Raw genomic sequence first — 13,864 nt, 5'->3', positions numbered from 1 at the left:
TGACGCCTCTGGCGGGGTATCGTGATATTGTGTCGATTGTCGCTGTCACCAATATTTCCTGTGCGCTTTTATTTGTTGATTTTAGTAAGGCTTTTGATCGTGTGTCCCATTCGTTTTTAGAGCTTCTGCTGCGCCGACTCGGTTTTAATGAAAAGGCGCTGCTGGTACTTAAGAATATGACGACTGGCATTTCTGCTAAGATTGACATTAATGGCCAGCTGACGAAGGTCATTGATATTAAACGTGGCGTCCCGCAAGGTAGCCCTTTATCCATGACCCTTTATGCTCTCTCCCTTCAACCACTCCTCACACGTCTCAACTCGACACTTCGTGGTCTTACGATCTCTGGGGTTACCCAGACAGCAACAGCTTATGCTGATGATTTGGTTGTTTTGCTTCGTTCCGCCGCAGAAGTGCCGCTGTTGAAAATGGAACTAGATAAATTTTCTGCAGCCTCAGGTTCTCGTATTAACCCCCGTAAAAGCAAACTCCTGAATTTGCGGGGCTTTGAACGTGTGGTTATTCCGTGGGTTATGGCTGTTGAACACCATACACATTTAGGTATCTATCTTGAACGGTGTCCTCTTCGTATGGCTGCAAAAAATTGGCAAGTGGCCATTTCCAAGCTTCAAGGTGTTTTATTCGAACACTCATGGCGTTCGATACCGCTACTGCAAAAAAAGCGTGTATTAGACACTTATGTTTTATGTAAAGTATATTACGTTGCTCAGTTGTTTCCGCTTCCCCGAATGCAGGGTGCAAAAATGGTCCAGCTTATTAACAGATATATTTGGCGGGGGCACATTTTTAAATTACGTTGTGATGTTTTTACGAAGCCGCGTCTTGAGGGCGGCTTGTCGTTCACCGATGTCCGTGTCAAGGCTGCTGCCCTTTATGTTAAGCGAACCCTCCATCTTTTATTTTCTGAGTCCCCGACTGTTACTTCGCGATTACTCCATGTCGTTCGTCCTGAGAGCTTGTCACCGCCTATTAACGTAGGGTCTCTAAATGCGAAGCTACGACATGTTCGGGACTTCTACATTGAGATTAGTTACCTGGATCTCCACTTACAACGTCGTCCTGTTTTTACTACGCGAACACTGCTTGCCAAATGGCACAGGTCGTTTTCTTCCAACCCGATTGTTTTGCAGTATCCCCGTTTTAATTGGCGTAACATATGGACGAATATTAGCTTACCCGTTCATTCAGCAACTGTTGCCTCCCTATGGTATAAGGTGGTTAATCAGCTGATTCCTACGAACGTACGACTTCATCGTATAGGTTTATGTGTCTCTCCGCTTTGTCAAACGTGTGGTTGTGTTGATACGCTCCCACACCGATTTACCTGCGCTGACCGTCTTCGCATGTGGTACTGGCTGCGCCGACAATTGGCGTTACTCACCAGGAGTTCGGAATCGGCATTTACAACTGATATCCTCTGCTGGCCGGACACGGTTTTTTATCCCCGGACAAAGAACAACACCATTATGTGGCTTCTTGGCCGTTACATTTTTGCAGTGGTTGATGGTGATGGTCTTTCCGATTTTATTTCGTTTATTGGTTACATGCTTCATGAGTACTGGACGCAAAAATCTTTCCCACATCTTAAGAGGGACTTTGCGAATATGCTTAGTATTGTTTTCGAAAAGCAGGGGATTGGTTAAGTTTCCACTTCTATTGATAATTACTGCGCCAGATGCATTAATGGCACCGGTATAGGGGCATACTGATCTCACTTCATGATACGGAAGACATTCTCGCTAGTTCTTAGTTCTTTTACCTTCCTGCCAAGCTTTTACCTGTTTGGATAGACGACGCATCATGACCCCCGTGTCCACATATAAGTATCATAAGACTCTGAACCAAGGACAATTACTACGTCTTGGTGCGACTGTGCTTCAGTGCAGGGAGGAGGAGACGTCATGGCCAGGCCTCGGGATTCGACCCCTGCCCAACACGCCTCCACCGAGCTGCAAGGAGACAAAAAAAAAGATAAAAAAAAAGTGGTTAAGGCGTTAAAAAAAATGGATAAGGCAAAAAAAAAATGGATAAGGCATCGGTCTCCTAAACCGGGGATTGTGGGTTCGAGTATAAAAAAAAAAAAAAAAAAAAAGTGGTTAAGGCGTCTGACTTGAAATCAGATTCCCTCTGGGAGCGTAGGTTCGAGTCCTGCCGACTGCGAAAATTTTCTCGCTCTCAGAAGAAGGACGTTCAGCTGCATCCTAGCGGTTGCGTCTCCACTAAACACGTGGATCGCCAGCAATGTGCAGGGTGCAGCGCTACAGTCGCGCCCAGAAGCCACAGCTCATCTCCTCGTCTCACAGCCGTCCACCAGGTGTCAGTGCAAGTGTCACCTCTCTGGGCAGTGCAGATGTGTCCATTTTAGCTTGCAGACGATGACGTGTAGCAATTTATGAGCTAGCGCAAGTCAAATGTTTTACCGTGTGTATCTGCTAGATGCTGCCTCTCACACGCTGGAGAGGCTCACTGCTTCTTGTGTCTCGTTCTTTGCACACGAGTTGCACGTGGCATCGATATAGCACAGGTTTTCTAGCGTCAGCGAAGTCAATATTACATGAATCGAGTCGAAGTGTTTGCTTGTTACGATGATGGAAGCAGAAGAAATGTGTGTGGTACTTCACTGCATCTGCTGCTCGCCTTTCAGCGTCCCTGTGTCTTATCAGATGAAGATGACTGTGAAATTGGCGACGGGGCAGAGGTCAACGAAGACGTGCAAAACAGAGACGTTCAACGTCAGCCGAAATAGCTCAGTTGGGAGAGCGTTAGACTGAAGATCTAAAGGTCCCTGGTTCGATCCCGGGTTTCGGCATGCATTCGTTTTGAAGCTGACGCCAATGGAATTGCTCTGAGTTTGTGATAATGTAACTACCGCCGAGAACAAAAATGACTCCCTCCTGTAGCTGTTCTGGTTGTCCAGTGCATGCCATAAGAGGAACACAGTAGGCAAATGCCTGGGAAGCAAGAAAATAAAAAAAAAGTCCTACCTATTGCGTTCCCTTTTTTGTGTCAGGACGTGAAGAACGTCTCCAACGGAACCGTGAAATGAGCGAAAACGTGGGAAACATTGCATTCGAAATGCTTGTGAATTTTCCAGTTGCCCAGTGAGTGTCGACAGAACACGTAAATCCTCTGCTCCAACGTATGAGACGTAACGATTGCTGCAATTTGTTCTTGCGTCATGTGTCAGCATTCTTCGATAGTCTGTTACGAGCTTAGCACGATAAGTTTGTAGACAGCATCCAGGCGACGTTTTATTAGTTACAGCTCCATGCAGCGAGTGCACAACAGTAAAGGACATGAGTCAATGTGCAGTTGTGTATCGTGGAAGGTTTACAAACGTCTTGTGAGCCCGGATAGCTCAGTCGGTAGAGCATTAGGCTTTTAACCTAAGGGTCCAGGGTTCAAGTCCCTGTCCGGGCGGAAATTTTAATACTTTGGTAGTGATTCGTCTAGTAGAGGTGGAAACACTACGGAAAAGAATGCAACTACGCCGTTTCCTGACACCACAGTGCTTTAAACGGTAGCAGTTGCATGTGTCGGCAGAACTCGCGCTACCGGCAGTCGTGGCCGAGTGGTTAAGGCGTCTGACTCGAAATCAGATTCCCTCTGGGAGCGTAGGTTCGAGTCCTACCGGCTGCGTGCGATTTTGCGTAAAGAGCAGCAAATATTTTCACACACGTGAACGCGGATGCAAACCAATGACGCCACTCTCAACAAGACGAAAATTTAAGAATACTGAGTTTCGCAACGGCCGCTGCTTCCTGTGGCTACCGGTTCACCTCGCACTGACGCTGGGACTGCAGAAAGCCGTCGCAGGCCCACGAGTGCGCTCCCGTCATTTTCTCGCGCCGACGCCGAGTTTGTGAGTACACAGATGTGCTTGGAAGTGTTGGACAGAGCGAACATTCATTTCTTTTTAAGAATCGTAATTCAGTCATTCGAGTGCGGCAAAAGCAATGGTGCAGCGTTTCTTTTGTTAAGATCTCGCAGCTACTTGCAAGTATGTCCACCGCTTAAGACGACAGAAAAGCAGCGTCAGCGGTGCGTCAGTGGGAAGTCGGTGAAGTCGCCATTGGAGCCATAAGCCAGTAATTACGACATGTGAATCACTCGCACACCACGCAGCTGTACGGTAGCTCAGTCGGTAGAGCGTTAGGTTTTCAACCAAAGGGTGTTGGGTTGAAGCCCCTGTCTGGGCGAAAATTAATACACTTTCGTAACGGCTAATGTGCTGGCAATGGAAACACTAGAGAAAAGAGTGAGGCCACGCCGCTTTCTGCCATCGGATTGCTTCTAAAGATGTCACTTTCACTTGTCGGAAGTCGATATTGCCACAGGCAGTCGTGGCCGAGTGGTTAATGGCAGCTGATGGTCGCCGGCTTACCTTACAGAATCAAATAACCCATGAACTTACCTGCTACTATGAGACCTTATATGCTGTGGCTGATTCTGATCCGGTTGATAATGACGAGATTTTAACTGCTATCCCATCAGTTTTAACAGAGGACCATAATACGGAATTTTTAGCTCCTTTTACTGCAGACGAAATTTCAGCTTTTATTGCTTGTTCACCATCTCACAAATCTCCTGGTCCGGATGGCCTTCCTAAGGAGTTTTTTGTTCGCTTTTGGCCTATTATAGGGCCTGTTTTTACGGATATAGTAAATGAAATTTTGAATGGTGGCTCAATTCCAGCCGATTTCAAGAGAGGTACGGTTGTCCTGATACCGAAAGCTGCTGGTTTGAAGACAGCTAGTGACTTTCGTCCTTTAACCCTTTTAAATTTTGATTATAAGACGGCTGCTAGGGCTGTTAATGCACGTCTATCCCTCTTGCTTACACCTGTGATAACTCCTTGTCAAAGCTGCTTTCCGGGGCGCTCCATCTTGACGCCTCTGGCGGGGTATCGTGATATTGTGTCGATTGTCGCTGTCACCAATATTTCCTGTGCGCTTTTATTTGTTGATTTTAGTAAGGCTTTTGATCGTGTGTCCCATTCGTTTTTAGAGCTTCTGCTGCGCCGACTCGGTTTTAATGAAAAGGCGCTGCTGGTACTTAAGAATATGACGACTGGCATTTCTGCTAAGATTGACATTAATGGCCAGCTGACGAAGGTCATTGATATTAAACGTGGCGTCCCGCAAGGTAGCCCTTTATCCATGACCCTTTATGCTCTCTCCCTTCAACCACTCCTCACACGTCTCAACTCGACACTTCGTGGTCTTACGATCTCTGGGGTTACCCAGACAGCAACAGCTTATGCTGATGATTTGGTTGTTTTGCTTCGTTCCGCCGCAGAAGTGCCGCTGTTGAAAATGGAACTAGATAAATTTTCTGCAGCCTCAGGTTCTCGTATTAACCCCCGTAAAAGCAAACTCCTGAATTTGCGGGGCTTTGAACGTGTGGTTATTCCGTGGGTTATGGCTGTTGAACACCATACACATTTAGGTATCTATCTTGAACGGTGTCCTCTTCGTATGGCTGCAAAAAATTGGCAAGTGGCCATTTCCAAGCTTCAAGGTGTTTTATTCGAACACTCATGGCGTTCGATACCGCTACTGCAAAAAAAGCGTGTATTAGACACTTATGTTTTATGTAAAGTATATTACGTTGCTCAGTTGTTTCCGCTTCCCCGAATGCAGGGTGCAAAAATGGTCCAGCTTATTAACAGATATATTTGGTGGGGGCACATTTTTAAATTACGTTGTGATGTTTTTACGAAGCCGCGTCTTGAGGGCGGCTTGTCGTTCACCGATGTCCGTGTCAAGGCTGCTGCCCTTTATGTTAAGCGAACCCTCCATCTTTTATTTTCTGAGTCCCCGACTGTTACTTCGCGATTACTCCATGTCGTTCGTCCTGAGAGCTTGTCACCGCCTATTAACGTAGGGTCTCTAAATGCGAAGCTACGACATGTTCGGGACTTCTACATTGAGATTAGTTACCTGGATCTCCACTTACAACGTCGTCCTGTTTTTACTACGCGAACACTGCTTGCCAAATGGCACAGGTCGTTTTCTTCCAACCCGATTGTTTTGCAGTATCCCCGTTTTAATTGGCGTAACATATGGACGAATATTAGCTTACCCGTTCATTCAGCAACTGTTGCCTCCCTATGGTATAAGGTGGTTAATCAGCTGATTCCTACGAACGTACGACTTCATCGTATAGGTTTATGTGTCTCTCCGCTTTGTCAAACGTGTGGTTGTGTTGATACGCTCCCACACCGATTTACCTGCGCTGACCGTCTTCGCATGTGGTACTGGCTGCGCCGACAATTGGCGTTACTCACCAGGAGTTCGGAATCGGCATTTACAACTGATATCCTCTGCTGGCCGGACACGGTTTTTTATCCCCGGACAAAGAACAACACCATTATGTGGCTTCTTGGCCGTTACATTTTTGCAGTGGTTGATGGTGATGGTCTTTCCGATTTTATTTCGTTTATTGGTTACATGCTTCATGAGTACTGGACGCAAAAATCTTTCCCACATCTTAAGAGGGACTTTGCGAATATGCTTAGTATTGTTTTCGAAAAGCAGGGGATTGGTTAAGTTTCCACTTCTATTGATAATTACTGCGCCAGATGCATTAATGGCACCGGTATAGGGGCATACTGATCTCACTTCATGATACGGAAGACATTCTCGCTAGTTCTTAGTTCTTTTACCTTCCTGCCAAGCTTTTACCTGTTTGGATAGACGACGCATCATGACCCCCGTGTCCACATATAAGTATCATAAGACTCTGAACCAAGGACAATTACTACGTCTTGGTGCGACTGTGCTTCAGTGCAGGGAGGAGGAGACGTCATGGCCAGGCCTCGGGATTCGACCCCTGCCCAACACGCCTCCACCGAGCTGCAAGGAGACAAAAAAAAAGATAAAAAAAAGTGGTTAAGGCGTTAAAAAAAAATGGATAAGGCAAAAAAAAAAATGGATAAGGCATCGGTCTCCTAAACTGGGGATTGTGGGTTCGAGTATAAAAAAAAAAAAAAAAAAAAAAAAAGTGGTTAAGGCGTCTGACTTGAAATCAGATTCCCTCTGGGAGCGTAGGTTCGAGTCCTGCCGACTGCGAAAATTTTCTCGCTCTCAGAAGAAGGACGTTCAGCTGCATCCTAGCGGTTGCGTCTCCACTAAACACGTGGATCGCCAGCAATGTGCAGGGTGCAGCGCTACAGTCGCGCCCAGAAGCCACAGCTCATCTCCTCGTCTCACAGCCGTCCACCAGGTGTCAGTGCAAGTGTCACCTCTCTGGGCAGTGCAGATGTGTCCATTTTAGCTTGCAGACGATGACGTGTAGCAATTTATGAGCTAGCGCAAGTCAAATGTTTTACCGTGTGTATCTGCTAGATGCTGCCTCTCACACGCTGGAGAGGCTCACTGCTTCTTGTGTCTCGTTCTTTGCACACGAGTTGCACGTGGCATCGATATAGCACAGGTTTTCTAGCGTCAGCGAAGTCAATATTACATGAATCGAGTCGAAGTGTTTGCTTGTTACGATGATGGAAGCAGAAGAAATGTGTGTGGTACTTCACTGCATCTGCTGCTCGCCTTTCAGCGTCCCTGTGTCTTATCAGATGAAGATGACTGTGAAATTGGCGACGGGGCAGAGGTCAACGAAGACGTGCAAAACAGAGACGTTCAACGTCAGCCGAAATAGCTCAGTTGGGAGAGCGTTAGACTGAAGATCTAAAGGTCCCTGGTTCGATCCCGGGTTTCGGCATGCATTCGTTTTGAAGCTGACGCCAATGGAATTGCTCTGAGTTTGTGATAATGTAACTACCGCCGAGAACAAAAATGACTCCCTCCTGTAGCTGTTCTGGTTGTCCAGTGCATGCCATAAGAGGAACACAGTAGGCAAATGCCTGGGAAGCAAGAAAATAAAAAAAAGTCCTACCTATTGCGTTCCCTTTTTTGTGTCAGGACGTGAAGAACGTCTCCAACGGAACCGTGAAATGAGCGAAAACGTGGGAAACATTGCATTCGAAATGCTTGTGAATTTTCCAGTTGCCCAGTGAGTGTCGACAGAACACGTAAATCCTCTGCTCCAACGTATGAGACGTAACGATTGCTGCAATTTGTTCTTGCGTCATGTGTCAGCATTCTTCGATAGTCTGTTACGAGCTTAGCACGATAAGTTTGTAGACAGCATCCAGGCGACGTTTTATTAGTTACAGCTCCATGCAGCGAGTGCACAACAGTAAAGGACATGAGTCAATGTGCAGTTGTGTATCGTGGAAGGTTTACAAACGTCTTGTGAGCCCGGATAGCTCAGTCGGTAGAGCATTAGGCTTTTAACCTAAGGGTCCAGGGTTCAAGTCCCTGTCCGGGCGGAAATTTTAATACTTTGGTAGTGATTCGTCTAGTAGAGGTGGAAACACTACGGAAAAGAATGCAACTACGCCGTTTCCTGACACCACAGTGCTTTAAACGGTAGCAGTTGCATGTGTCGGCAGAACTCGCGCTACCGGCAGTCGTGGCCGAGTGGTTAAGGCGTCTGACTCGAAATCAGATTCCCTCTGGGAGCGTAGGTTCGAGTCCTACCGGCTGCGTGCGATTTTGCGTAAAGAGCAGCAAATATTTTCACACACGTGAACGCGGATGCAAACCAATGACGCCACTCTCAACAAGACGAAAATTTAAGAATACTGAGTTTCGCAACGGCCGCTGCTTCCTGTGGCTACCGGTTCACCTCGCACTGACGCTGGGACTGCAGAAAGCCGTCGCAGGCCCACGAGTGCGCTCCCGTCATTTTCTCGCGCCGACGCCGAGTTTGTGAGTACACAGATGTGCTTGGAAGTGTTGGACAGAGCGAACATTCATTTCTTTTTAAGAATCGAAATTCAGTCATTCGAGTGCGGCAAAAGCAATGGTGCAGCGTTTCTTTTGTTAAGATCTCGCAGCTACTTGCAAGTATGTCCACCGCTTAAGACGACAGAAAAGCAGCGTCAGCGGTGCGTCAGTGGGAAGTCGGTGAAGTCGCCATTGGAGCCATAAGCCAGTAATTACGACATGTGAATCACTCGCACACCACGCAGCTGTACGGTAGCTCAGTCGGTAGAGCGTTAGGTTTTCAACCAAAGGGTGTTGGGTTGAAGCCCCTGTCTGGGCGAAAATTAATACACTTTCGTAACGGCTAATGTGCTGGCAATGGAAACACTAGAGAAAAGAGTGAGGCCACGCCGCTTTCTGCCATCGGATTGCTTCTAAAGATGTCACTTTCACTTGTCGGAAGTCGATATTGCCACAGGCAGTCGTGGCCGAGTGGTTAATGGCAGCTGATGGTCGCCGGCTTACCTTACAGAATCAAATAACCCATGAACTTACCTGCTACTATGAGACCTTATATGCTGTGGCTGATTCTGATCCGGTTGATAATGACGAGATTTTAACTGCTATCCCATCAGTTTTAACAGAGGACCATAATACGGAATTTTTAGCTCCTTTTACTGCAGACGAAATTTCAGCTTTTATTGCTTGTTCACCATCTCACAAATCTCCTGGTCCGGATGGCCTTCCTAAGGAGTTTTTTGTTCGCTTTTGGCCTATTATAGGGCCTGTTTTTACGGATATAGTAAATGAAATTTTGAATGGTGGCTCAATTCCAGCCGATTTCAAGAGAGGTACGGTTGTCCTGATACCGAAAGCTGCTGGTTTGAAGACAGCTAGTGACTTTCGTCCTTTAACCCTTTTAAATTTTGATTATAAGACGGCTGCTAGGGCTGTTAATGCACGTCTATCCCTCTTGCTTACACCTGTGATAACTCCTTGTCAAAGCTGCTTTCCGGGGCGCTCCATCTTGACGCCTCTGGCGGGGTATCGTGATATTGTGTCGATTGTCGCTGTCACCAATATTTCCTGTGCGCTTTTATTTGTTGATTTTAGTAAGGCTTTTGATCGTGTGTCCCATTCGTTTTTAGAGCTTCTGCTGCGCCGACTCGGTTTTAATGAAAAGGCGCTGCTGGTACTTAAGAATATGACGACTGGCATTTCTGCTAAGATTGACATTAATGGCCAGCTGACGAAGGTCATTGATATTAAACGTGGCGTCCCGCAAGGTAGCCCTTTATCCATGACCCTTTATGCTCTCTCCCTTCAACCACTCCTCACACGTCTCAACTCGACACTTCGTGGTCTTACGATCTCTGGGGTTACCCAGACAGCAACAGCTTATGCTGATGATTTGGTTGTTTTGCTTCGTTCCGCCGCAGAAGTGCCGCTGTTGAAAATGGAACTAGATAAATTTTCTGCAGCCTCAGGTTCTCGTATTAACCCCCGTAAAAGCAAACTCCTGAATTTGCGGGGCTTTGAACGTGTGGTTATTCCGTGGGTTATGGCTGTTGAACACCATACACATTTAGGTATCTATCTTGAACGGTGTCCTCTTCGTATGGCTGCAAAAAATTGGCAAGTGGCCATTTCCAAGCTTCAAGGTGTTTTATTCGAACACTCATGGCGTTCGATACCGCTACTGCAAAAAAAGCGTGTATTAGACACTTATGTTTTATGTAAAGTATATTACGTTGCTCAGTTGTTTCCGCTTCCCCGAATGCAGGGTGCAAAAATGGTCCAGCTTATTAACAGATATATTTGGCGGGGGCACATTTTTAAATTACGTTGTGATGTTTTTACGAAGCCGCGTCTTGAGGGCGGCTTGTCGTTCACCGATGTCCGTGTCAAGGCTGCTGCCCTTTATGTTAAGCGAACCCTCCATCTTTTATTTTCTGAGTCCCCGACTGTTACTTCGCGATTACTCCATGTTGTTCGTCCTGAGAGCTTGTCACCGCCTATTAACGTAGGGTCTCTAAATGCGAAGCTACGACATGTTCGGGACTTCTACATTGAGATTAGTTACCTGGATCTCCACTTACAACGTCGTCCTGTTTTTACTACGCGAACACTGCTTGCCAAATGGCACAGGTCGTTTTCTTCCAACCCGATTGTTTTGCAGTATCCCCGTTTTAATTGGCGTAACATATGGACGAATATTAGCTTACCCGTTCATTCAGCAACTGTTGCCTCCCTATGGTATAAGGTGGTTAATCAGCTGATTCCTACGAACGTACGACTTCATCGTATAGGTTTATGTGTCTCTCCGCTTTGTCAAACGTGTGGTTGTGTTGATACGCTCCCACACCGATTTACCTGCGCTGACCGTCTTCGCATGTGGTACTGGCTGCGCCGACAATTGGCGTTACTCACCAGGAGTTCGGAATCGGCATTTACAACTGATATCCTCTGCTGGCCGGACACGGTTTTTTATCCCCGGACAAAGAACAACACCATTATGTGGCTTCTTGGCCGTTACATTTTTGCAGTGGTTGATGGTGATGGTCTTTCCGATTTTATTTCGTTTATTGGTTACATGCTTCATGAGTACTGGACGCAAAAATCTTTCCCACATCTTAAGAGGGACTTTGCGAATATGCTTAGTATTGTTTTCGAAAAGCAGGGGATTGGTTAAGTTTCCACTTCTATTGATAATTACTGCGCCAGATGCATTAATGGCACCGGTATAGGGGCATACTGATCTCACTTCATGATACGGAAGACATTCTCGCTAGTTCTTAGTTCTTTTACCTTCCTGCCAAGCTTTTACCTGTTTGGATAGACGACGCATCATGACCCCCGTGTCCACATATAAGTATCATAAGACTCTGAACCAAGGACAATTACTACGTCTTGGTGCGACTGTGCTTCAGTGCAGGGAGGAGGAGACGTCATGGCCAGGCCTCGGGATTCGACCCCTGCCCAACACGCCTCCACCGAGCTGCAAGGAGACAAAAAAAAAGATAAAAAAAAAGTGGTTAAGGCGTTAAAAAAATGGATAAGGCAAAAAAAAAAAAATGGATAAGGCATCGGTCTCCTAAACCGGGGATTGTGGGTTCGAGTATAAAAAAAAAAAAAAAAAAAAGTGGTTAAGGCGTCTGACTTGAAATCAGATTCCCTCTGGGAGCGTAGGTTCGAGTCCTGCCGACTGCGAAAATTTTCTCGCTCTCAGAAGAAGGACGTTCAGCTGCATCCTAGCGGTTGCGTCTCCACTAAACACGTGGATCGCCAGCAATGTGCAGGGTGCAGCGCTACAGTCGCGCCCAGAAGCCACAGCTCATCTCCTCGTCTCACAGCCGTCCACCAGGTGTCAGTGCAAGTGTCACCTCTCTGGGCAGTGCAGATGTGTCCATTTTAGCTTGCAGACGATGACGTGTAGCAATTTATGAGCTAGCGCAAGTCAAATGTTTTACCGTGTGTATCTGCTAGATGCTGCCTCTCACACGCTGGAGAGGCTCACTGCTTCTTGTGTCTCGTTCTTTGCACACGAGTTGCACGTGGCATCGATATAGCACAGGTTTTCTAGCGTCAGCGAAGTCAATATTACATGAATCGAGTCGAAGTGTTTGCTTGTTACGATGATGGAAGCAGAAGAAATGTGTGTGGTACTTCACTGCATCTGCTGCTCGCCTTTCAGCGTCCCTGTGTCTTATCAGATGAAGATGACTGTGAAATTGGCGACGGGGCAGAGGTCAACGAAGACGTGCAAAACAGAGACGTTCAACGTCAGCCGAAATAGCTCAGTTGGGAGAGCGTTAGACTGAAGATCTAAAGGTCCCTGGTTCGATCCCGGGTTTCGGCATGCATTCGTTTTGAAGCTGACGCCAATGGAATTGCTCTGAGTTTGTGATAATGTAACTACCGCCGAGAACAAAAATGACTCCCTCCTGTAGCTGTTCTGGTTGTCCAGTGCATGCCATAAGAGGAACACAGTAGGCAAATGCCTGGGAAGCAAGAAAATAAAAAAAAAGTCCTACCTATTGCGTTCCCTTTTTTGTGTCAGGACGTGAAGAACGTCTCCAACGGAACCGTGAAATGAGCGAAAACGTGGGAAACATTGCATTCGAAATGCTTGTGAATTTTCCAGTTGCCCAGTGAGTGTCGACAGAACACGTAAATCCTCTGCTCCAACGTATGAGACGTAACGATTGCTGCAATTTGTTCTTGCGTCATGTGTCAGCATTCTTCGATAGTCTGTTACGAGCTTAGCACGATAAGTTTGTAGACAGCATCCAGGCGACGTTTTATTAGTTACAGCTCCATGCAGCGAGTGCACAACAGTAAAGGACATGAGTCAATGTGCAGTTGTGTATCGTGGAAGGTTTACAAACGTCTTGTGAGCCCGGATAGCTCAGTCGGTAGAGCATTAGGCTTTTAACCTAAGGGTCCAGGGTTCAAGTCCCTGTCCGGGCGGAAATTTTAATACTTTGGTAGTGATTCGTCTAGTAGAGGTGGAAACACTACGGAAAAGAATGCAACTACGCCGTTTCCTGACACCACAGTGCTTTAAACGGTAGCAGTTGCATGTGTCGGCAGAACTCGCGCTACCGGCAGTCGTGGCCGAGTGGTTAAGGCGTCTGACTCGAAATCAGATTCCCTCTGGGAGCGTAGGTTCGAGTCCTACCGGCTGCGTGCGATTTTGCGTAAAGAGCAGCAAATATTTTCACACACGTGAACGCGGATGCAAACCAATGACGCCACTCTCAACAAGACGAAAATTTAAGAATACTGAGTTTCGCAACGGCCGCTGCTTCCTGTGGCTACCGGTTCACCTCGCACTGACGCTGGGACTGCAGAAAGCCGTCGCAGGCCCACGAGTGCGCTCCCGTCATTTTCTCGCGCCGACGCCGAGTTTGTGAGTACACAGATGTGCTTGGAAGTGTTGGACAGAGCGAACATTCATTTCTTTTTAAGAATCGTAATTCAGTCATTCGAGTGCGGCAAAAGCAATGGTGCAGCGTTTCTTTTGTTAAGATCTCGCAGCTACTTGCAAGTATGTCCACCGCTTAAGACGA

General features: G+C 46.8%; 9 non-coding genes across 9 annotated transcripts; all 9 read left to right on the top strand.

The window, feature by feature from the left end:
* The first annotated feature begins 2,757 nt into the window (after positions 1–2,757).
* Trnaf-gaa (transfer RNA phenylalanine (anticodon GAA)) lies at positions 2,758–2,830 on the top strand. Its single transcript has one exon. It is a non-coding gene; the product is annotated as a tRNA-Phe (tRNA).
* A 538-nt stretch (positions 2,831–3,368) lies between these two features.
* Positions 3,369–3,441, top strand: Trnak-uuu (transfer RNA lysine (anticodon UUU)). Its single transcript has one exon. It is a non-coding gene; the product is annotated as a tRNA-Lys (tRNA).
* Positions 3,442–3,578: 137 nt separating this feature from the next.
* Trnas-cga (transfer RNA serine (anticodon CGA)) lies at positions 3,579–3,660 on the top strand. The gene has a single exon. It is a non-coding gene; the product is annotated as a tRNA-Ser (tRNA).
* A 4,010-nt stretch (positions 3,661–7,670) lies between these two features.
* Positions 7,671–7,743, top strand: Trnaf-gaa (transfer RNA phenylalanine (anticodon GAA)). The gene has a single exon. It is a non-coding gene; the product is annotated as a tRNA-Phe (tRNA).
* A 537-nt stretch (positions 7,744–8,280) lies between these two features.
* Positions 8,281–8,353, top strand: Trnak-uuu (transfer RNA lysine (anticodon UUU)). The gene has a single exon. It is a non-coding gene; the product is annotated as a tRNA-Lys (tRNA).
* A 137-nt stretch (positions 8,354–8,490) lies between these two features.
* Positions 8,491–8,572, top strand: Trnas-cga (transfer RNA serine (anticodon CGA)). The gene has a single exon. It is a non-coding gene; the product is annotated as a tRNA-Ser (tRNA).
* Positions 8,573–12,578: 4,006 nt separating this feature from the next.
* On the top strand, positions 12,579–12,651 carry Trnaf-gaa (transfer RNA phenylalanine (anticodon GAA)). The gene has a single exon. It is a non-coding gene; the product is annotated as a tRNA-Phe (tRNA).
* A 538-nt stretch (positions 12,652–13,189) lies between these two features.
* Positions 13,190–13,262, top strand: Trnak-uuu (transfer RNA lysine (anticodon UUU)). The gene has a single exon. It is a non-coding gene; the product is annotated as a tRNA-Lys (tRNA).
* Positions 13,263–13,399: 137 nt separating this feature from the next.
* On the top strand, positions 13,400–13,481 carry Trnas-cga (transfer RNA serine (anticodon CGA)). The gene has a single exon. It is a non-coding gene; the product is annotated as a tRNA-Ser (tRNA).
* Positions 13,482–13,864: the final 383 nt, after the last annotated feature.

This window comes from Schistocerca nitens, unplaced genomic scaffold (assembly GCF_023898315.1).
Source record: "Schistocerca nitens isolate TAMUIC-IGC-003100 unplaced genomic scaffold, iqSchNite1.1 HiC_scaffold_385, whole genome shotgun sequence".
Classification (NCBI taxonomy): Eukaryota; Metazoa; Arthropoda; class Insecta; order Orthoptera; family Acrididae; genus Schistocerca; species Schistocerca nitens.
Note: the sequence above shows the minus strand (reverse complement) of the source record. Positions and strands in the feature narration are given on the sequence as shown.